General features: G+C 31.9%; 1 pseudogene; it reads right to left on the reverse strand.

Annotated features, from left to right (window-relative positions):
* Positions 1-1,383: 1,383 nt before the first annotated feature.
* On the reverse strand, positions 1,384-7,623 carry LOC148763488 (alpha-dioxygenase 2-like; annotated as a pseudogene).
* Between the last annotated feature and the right edge of the window lie 1,154 nt (positions 7,624-8,777).

Below are 8,777 nucleotides of genomic sequence, written 5' to 3' on the forward strand. Positions count from 1 at the left end.
AATCAAAGAATAAGTGGATAAAATGGCGAAGCATGACTAATGGAAAAAGCTGAGTAGAGAGAATATTTGGAAGAGCTTTGAGAGAGTTTTGAGAATAATCTTTGATAGTTTTCTAATGCCTCGCAAATTTCTAAACACATATTTATACTAAATAGGAGTGCTTTCTTAAGAGCACTTGGTAGAAGGAGAGCACTTTTTGGAGAGCATGTTTTGCATGGTAGAACATACTTGTCATGAATAGCACATTAAAGAACAACTTATTAGATGTTAAGAGAATGAGCATGTCATTGAATAGTGCACGTAAGTTTTAGGTAGTGAAGTAGTGACATTCAATAATGCACCACATGTACTCTTAAGAAAGAAAGAAAGGGTAAAGCGTGTGTACTTCAAAGAAATGTTAAGAAGAAGTATTCATAACTACCTCTATATCTAATCCATCAAGCTAAACTCTTTAGAACATCTCAAATATGAAAATAACTCATGAACCTTGTTACTCGTTTTGAGTTACTTTCACTTCCCCGTGTGACATGGTTGTTTCACATTTGTTTTTATCTTGTAATACAATACCTAAAGAAATAATATTTAGTCAAAATTGGGCATCTATGGTTATATATTCTATCACATATTTTACAGTGTATCCCATCATAAACTTTGTCATGTGTTTGTCAAGTATTCTGCAGTGTATTCTATCACTTAGTCTATTACGTGTTATGTCACATATTTTGCCATATGTTTAGTCACGTATTTTGTTGCGTGCTATGCCACATATACACTTTCATAAAGTCATTGTATCTATTAGTTTTGACTTCTTAATTCCCATGTTAGTTTCTCTTTTTCTTAATTCTACTGTAAGATGGAGAAAAATGAAGTTTTCAAACCAATTGTTCAAATGCACAAAATTTCTCTTGTTGTAACAAATATTATTAAACAAAAATTGCTTGGAATGTTTAAAAAAAACAAACACTCCTTCAAATACAAGGCAAGCAATTTGTACAGATGACTTATTTTTTACTAATATTTTCCATCAAAGGGGATTCCTTTTTATTTGTTAATCTTAAATTTTTACTTTTGGTTTTTGTTTAACAATATATGTATCCAATTAACTCCAAATGTACTACATTTAAAGCTTACTCAAAAATTAGAAACTTTCTTTAATTAAAAAAGGATTATCAACTCAGTAGAGATATAGTTTAGTTGTTTGAAATTATAATTTCTATATTAGCAAGATCAAGTACTACAATATTCGTTGTATACACTGATAGTGATGTTATTATTTGGGGTAAAGGATTTTCTACAAGGACGTATTGTATTATTTGCTGACATTATAGAAGGATAGAGCATTCCTCTAAATGTCCAGCTTGACAGTTATATATGTAGCATTCATCAAGGGGCTAGTCTCAAATATAGGGGAATGTAGTTCGTTTTGTTAAGTGTTGCATCCCAAACTGAGAATGCACTAGAACACCTCATCCATTTTCTTGTCATATCAAGGAAATGTCGGTCGATCACATCTTTCAAGGCCTCAGTCTTGTTAACCCATTCAAGTCCTGTTTCTGCATAGGTTTGGGAGTTAAAATTTATGGTGAAGAAATGATCAGCTTCCAGCCTCTTGAACATCATTGTCATTAGCACAAGGAGCTAATCCAACAATAAAGATTGATTTCAGCTCATTTTGAAGGCATTGGATACATTGAAGCATATCTTGATGTAATGAGTAGAAGGATGAAGAAGGCAGTCCCATTTATGGCGAAGCCCTTGATCTTTTTCTTTGCGTGTAAGCCAACAAGCAGGTCTAGCTTGTCAACATTTTCTCCATACACCTCCCTGAGGGCTTCTATGACTTCATTATCATTTGTCAAATCTTCCCACTTACTGATTGGAATCATCAGTAAGTTCTTTCAAAACTCATTGTACTGAGCAACTCCCCTATCCCTATTTCCATAAACTAAACAACCAACAATGTAAAATTACACGATGACCACGAGGCAAATGTAAAAAGAGTTAAAACATTGTAACGATGCAATGGAAATAAAAGAGAAATTCAAATTAACAAGTAATTTAATTTCTAAGGTAGCCATATCAACTGGATGTGGTATCTCCTCCCCATTAATGTCATGAGGAACAAGGTTCCTCATCCATGATAGGTAGTTCCATAATGTGATTGTGCCACTTACCTAATGACCCATTGAAACCAACATCTATTCCATGCCAATTTTTAATAGTCTTCTTTCACCTTCTTTTTCAGCCATCATAGGCACCTTATAGGTATCATATTCATACCAATTAAGTCTTAAGAGTTTTTCCGAATTGCAAAGGCATCATTAAATAAGCATATGAAGTTTAACTTATTTTGAAAAGGGAACTTATAATTTAAAATGACAAGAAAAAGAATAAATTAATTTTTCTTTTTCTAATAGCAGTTGCACAAAACATATAGAGTAAAGACAAGTAATGAGAAATACTTTTCTGATACAGGAGGACATTCATATTTTGGAGTCGTAGACTTGATGTTCCTTAAGATGAATTTGTTAGGTAGGAGTGAATGCATTTTATAGATACTAAAAAACTGTTTTGTAAGAGAGTATGGGACTCCATGATCTTTAGGCTTCCTAAAACCAACCAGCCCACTTAGTATCAGTCCACAAACATGCCCAAACATATCCTTAAATTTCTTCCCAAGAAAACCATACCTACATTAAACATATATTCCCAAATAATATCCAATAAGCAATTCAACATCATAGTTTTTTCAAAACAAATAGATTTATCTATTTTATAGTAGTTTTTTAATGTAGCCTTAGACAAAGGTAGAGTTATCTTATATTCTTATTAGTACTTTGTGCAAAATTAGTTGCCATTTCTTAGCAACTTAGTGACTGAAATATTTCTTACCAGTTGATCCTCATCCCTGCAAGAAGAATGTTAATCTTTAGCAGCTCTACTGTCTAATCAATGGTGTGGATTTTCACAATGATAGTTGAGGTCACCAGTCTGGCATGTCAATAGAGCTTCTCATCATCAAGATCAAAGTAATGTTCCTTAAGAAGAAAAATGGTTCACTAATTCATCAGCTACATAGATTGTGTTGCTATTCCTATTAGAAAAATATCAAGTGGCATTTGTTGCATCCATGTTTATAAAAAAGTAAGAAACTAACAGTTAACTCTAAAACTTTAGTAGCAGAATAACAAAAAGACATTCAAACAGTCTTAGCTATAATCATTTGATTCATTCAAGTAGCTTAAGCAATTGATAAGTAATTGAGCACTGCATTTAATAAGGCTTACTTTTAGCATATCACACATGACATTGTGCTCTCGGACAAATAAGGCTTGTAGAAGGGAAAAGCCTGCCCAACAGTTCCTTACATCCCTTAAAATAGGAATCCCTTTCTCATCATGCTCAAAAAAGCCATTTCCTACTATTTTTAGCTTTCCATCTTTGAATGTTCTTACTCTTCTCATGCTTTCATCATTGTTCCCATAAATTACACTCCCATCCCTAATCAACTTAAAAGAGGTTACTTTTTTCCAAACATTCAAGGTACTATGGTCTAACAACTTGTTGTTTTCAAGCCTAATACATAAATTAAAAATTCAAGGTGGAAGTTCATTTTAGAATTTCACTACAGGTAAGATTACATTGAAATGGTTTTTTGATAGAGCTCATTCTGGTTTATTTCCAAACTAAACATCTTCTTTATGCATCTACACTAGAAGCATACTACTGATTGTAGTAGCAGTCTTAACTAGTATTGGAGCTTCAGAAAGTAAAAAAAAAAAATTAAAAAATATTTTCCTTACATCAGAATTCAGAGGTGGGATAATAGTTGTTAATGTTGTTGAAACATGCCACTTTCTTCCCAAGGTAACATTAAGTCGCATAGAAATCCTGTTACAATTAGCATTTAGGAAAATCTAAACATGGATCACTTACCACCAAGGAGTCCTGGTATTCAGAAAGCTAAACTTGTTATCATCAGTTTCCCTGTCGAGACCCTCTTGGTCTTAAAAAACCTGAATGACTTCAATGGACAACCACTTGCAATTTTGTGTCTGAAGCCCTGAGTTCCACCTACCAAATGATATGTACCTTAATCATTCTACTTGCCATTAAATCTCTTTGACCTATTATTTCTCAATTGTCTATGAGTTTACACCATGCTTTCTACACTTCCACTACAACTATATCTGAACCAGTTTCGTGGAAAATTTTTTCATCACTTCACAGTCAAAGTTCTTTGGCTGGTTCCAACCAAACATTTTGCTACTCTTGTTTGGTCAGATTTTCTACCTTAGTACACCAGAAAGCAAGGTTAAGGTAGTACTAATTATTTTCACCTATTGAGTGTCCTTCAAATGATCAATCCAATCATGAATCATGAATTGTATCCAAGAACTGGCAATCATGTTAAATTGTTCCCTAGTGTCGATGAACCTTTTACTAACTAAAAGCTTTATGGCTACAACTGATGGGTGTGGTTCCACCAATTGCTCATGTAAATAGTAAAAAAAAATAAAAAAATAAAAGCAGAATATGAATATCAAACAAGATTACATAAAATAATTGAAATTCCCTTTTGAGTCCTTATGGCTCACATTTAATGCATATTAATTATTAATAATTAATTAATAGTAATAATAAGTAAATACTAATATATATATATATATATATATATATATATATATATATATATGGGCTAGATTTAGGTGGAGTATATAAAATTCTTAATTCAAATTGAAAATTGATACCAATAAATTAAAAGAACAACATGAGTAATACATAAAACCACAAATAATTTTAACAAAATTTTAATATTTTATTTAAATAGGTATTTTAACTAAATTTATCATAAAATTTTCATCAATTATTAATAAATTGATTAAGTTTTGTTTGTAAATATTATATTTAATTAAATTTTACGTATAATTAATCTACTTAGTCTATAATTATTATCCTTGTTAGACTGGTGATATTATTAAATAGTGAAGTCTCATATCCTCAATTAATGAGCATACTGATGGGTTTGACGATGGACGACATGCTCAAAATACGCAACGGAAAGAAAATTAAAATTTTATAAGTAAACAACCAAAACATGCCTCCACCCCGTAGATCACCTTGGTGATATTTAACACATAAAAGCACAAAATAAATTGTTATTCAGAAAGTTACCTTGCCAAGTAATTTCGTAATCACAATGGCACTTCCCGAAGTAATCTTGCGAACATCACAAGAAGCAAAAAATCCTAGCTAATCAAGTGTTTGGCCTCTAATAGTAGTACACACGATTGCACTTGAACTTTCAACAAATGAAGGAGTTTTTAATTATATTTTGTGTTAACAAAGAGGACAACAATTATCATTTTCTTCTTTTTTACAATTTTAGTTGAACCTCTCTTGAAAATTGCTTTATAAGCAATTTTCTCTTTCACACAAAGAGAGTGGTAGCAAAGAGAAAAAATGCTTTTATTTTTTTGACAAAAACTAAGTTTTCTTCATGTGAAAAATTCTCATATAGAAAATAGTTAAAAGGTGACTTATATAGTTAGCTTAAACAACTTCAATTTTACAATTAAACCCTCAATATTATAATACATTATAATATTGGGCCCATTACTTAATTAAACTCTTTTAATTAAGTCCTTGAAAATTAAAATCAAAATTAGTTTCTTTTATATTTTGCAATCAAGGCCTTATAATTATAACTATTTTCAATTATGCCTAAAACTCAATTAAACTCCTTTAATTAAGTTTACAGAAGTTAATTACCTAGTATGTGATTTAAGTCTAACTTAAATCATCACTCTCCCAATTTAATTTAAATGTAATCATTGTGTGTGCCCCATTAGGTTCCTAGAATGTTGGCAATGTAATTGATTAATAACTTAATTGTTTAATATAAATTTCAATCAATTAATTTATAATCAATTCCATAGACCAAGACTGGCATCTAGTAATGCATCATGGCCACCAAATTGTTAGGAAAGTTAAAGGGTTCTTTGACAACCTTTCAACGTACAATTTATCAGTGTAATTCATTCCTCATCATATATCTTGGAGATGATAAAAAATTGGTAAAATGTCTACTTTTATTGACCTTCATATTCGTTTCTGCAATTGTAGCATTAGCTTTATAAAGAGTTAAGAAACCTTTTTCATAATCTTTATGTCGCCTTGGCCAAGGACTTCAATAAGCTAAAGTTAACCAAGAACTGATAAGATAGGTCCTCTAAAACACTTGAGACGATGATTCCTATCTTGACCAATCATTTGCCTTCACATACTTCATGTTATACCTGAAAGCATCTTGTTTTGGCATATTTGGTTAGGCACTCGTAGAGATGAAATCAAAGCATAACACTCCACATATAAGATAACCTGGTGTCTTAAGTCTAAGGAGTATTGACATGACTAACACATGAGAAGTGTTGCACAAAAATTAGAGTGTATTACCAAATGTACTTCTTATGACGGGTCATGTTTAGTGAAAAACATAAAATATATCCGTCTCTAAGTATCATTGATGTCTAGTCTTAATGATACATTGACTAAGAATATTTTGAGATTATGCTTTGATGCATAAGGATCTCATAACTGTAACCCATTATAGTTCCCTTGCAAGGCATATCAATCTCATGGACTTCATCGAATTAGAATTATAACTCATTATAATTGATGTTTTATTGATGAAAGAAAACATCTAATCATTCAACATGAATGATACTATTGCATGATTATAATCAAGCCTTAGCCAATCCCAATTGGCTGCAGGGCTCATCCCAACACATACCTATATCTCCCTGTATATGTCATAGTATAAACACCTAACATTATTGAGTGTAATAAAGATAAGGACAATTTGGGACCATAAGTTGTGAGTAAGCTAAATAATTCTTTTTTCCATCTCTCATCGCTGTCATGTGAGTTTTGGTTACATAGTCCCTCAAGGATTTCCTCTTTACTTCTTCATCTGTTGTTCTTAGCTAGAATCTAAAATCACTCTGCTACTTTTCTCCATTTCAGTTAAACTATAGCTAGGTCAAATACATTAATCTTATCATTTTGGAGGGAAAGAAAAAGAGACATGTATATACATATATCAAAGGTATAAGGACATGGGCGCAGCTCACAGTTTGAAGTTGATGGAAGCATGTTGCGACCGAAGAAGGTTCCCTGGTTACCAATTACATCACCACTAGGGTGGTTGCACTTCCTATCAGTAGTATTGTAACAGAAGTCTCCCGTATCATATTTCCCACCAATGGTTCCTATTCCTCCCACATGCAAGAGATTGTAACGTTGGTGTAAGTGCCTTTTCATCCCCAGGTAAACTAGCCCCATGAAAACGGGTAACCTATGCCACACCTTGAACTTGTCCACCAAATGTATAACTTGATGATGATCATGATTTTTACAATGATCAAATTAGTAATGAAGATAAAAAAACGAAAAGAAAAAGTTGATGGAAGGTTGATATGATGCATAAATTAATAACGAGAAATCAAAAGGGTTAATTGCACCACTAACATAGAACAACAAAGTATCAAGGAGAGTCATCTTGGTAACAAGATTTCGAAGCTAAGGATGAAGAGAGAAGGAAAGGTATAAAGAGATTCCCATGATTTTTTCTTTAAGAGTAAAAATTTGGCAATGGTTTTTATGGGTGACAATGGTGAGGTTAGATGGACTGGATCAATGATATTGAGACAGGCTAATCGATTGTTTAATAAATATAGACAGTTCGGGGTTGTAATTGTACCAAGGAAAATTTGTCTGCTGGCTTGGCTAGCCTTAGAACGAGAAAGCAATATACAAAACAAAAACCCCTACCCACATTAAGGGCACAAAGCCGTAGGCCCTAAAAATTTGGTACGTTTGCATAGTTAGCATGACTTTTTAAGGTTGGTTGACTTTCAGTATTTGTTGTAAGATCCTTTCATTTTCACCAAATCTTTGTTTTTCTGCCCTTAATGATGACAATGCTTATTGCTTATTTGTCACTTTTGTTATTTATTTGTTGCTTTCAATATTAAAAATGTATTTAGAATTAAATTATTGCTCTATATATGAACAATGAATCATAAAAGTTTAAAACTCAACAAATATTTTATATAATTGACATGTTGTGTCTCCTTAATTATAATTCCATATAAATTATAAGAAATCTTTAAACTATAGATTTGTATCTTTATTTGGATAAAAAACGTCATGTGAATCAAAATCGGTCACCGTTTTAATCAATAAAGCATTGGTGGCATACATGACATTAAAAATAGGCTAAAATTTTTTTTAGCCCTAAAATATAAAGTGTTTTTGAAAATTGCCCTTTAGATAATTTTAATTATTTTTAGTCAAGAGATGAGATTTTGGGACAAAAATGCCCATAATGAGACCTCTTCATTGGCGTGCACTCTTATTCACGTGCATATTGGGAAAAACAAATCTGCATAGAATTTGTTCCCTCTAATCTTGTGCAAAACATCCATTTTTTTTCAAGCCCGCAAACGATAAATTACTCTTAACCCCCCGCATTCATGACTCACCACCCTTGTAAATGCCATCCAGCCATTAACGACTGTCTTATCACAAGTCGCATAATTGGAACCCCACTGAAATTTTGAAAACAAAAAATTTGTAATTTATTTTACACATTACATGCTGTATTCTAAAATTTATCAATTATGTTGTTACATGCCATGTTTAAAAAAATGTTACGCATCATGTTCAAAAAATGTTACACGCCACATTCACAACATGTTACATGCCATGTGCCA

Source organism: Theobroma cacao, chromosome 3 (genome assembly GCF_053813885.1).
Source record: "Theobroma cacao isolate CCN51 chromosome 3, ASM5381388v1, whole genome shotgun sequence".
Taxonomy (NCBI): domain Eukaryota; kingdom Viridiplantae; phylum Streptophyta; class Magnoliopsida; order Malvales; family Malvaceae; genus Theobroma; species Theobroma cacao.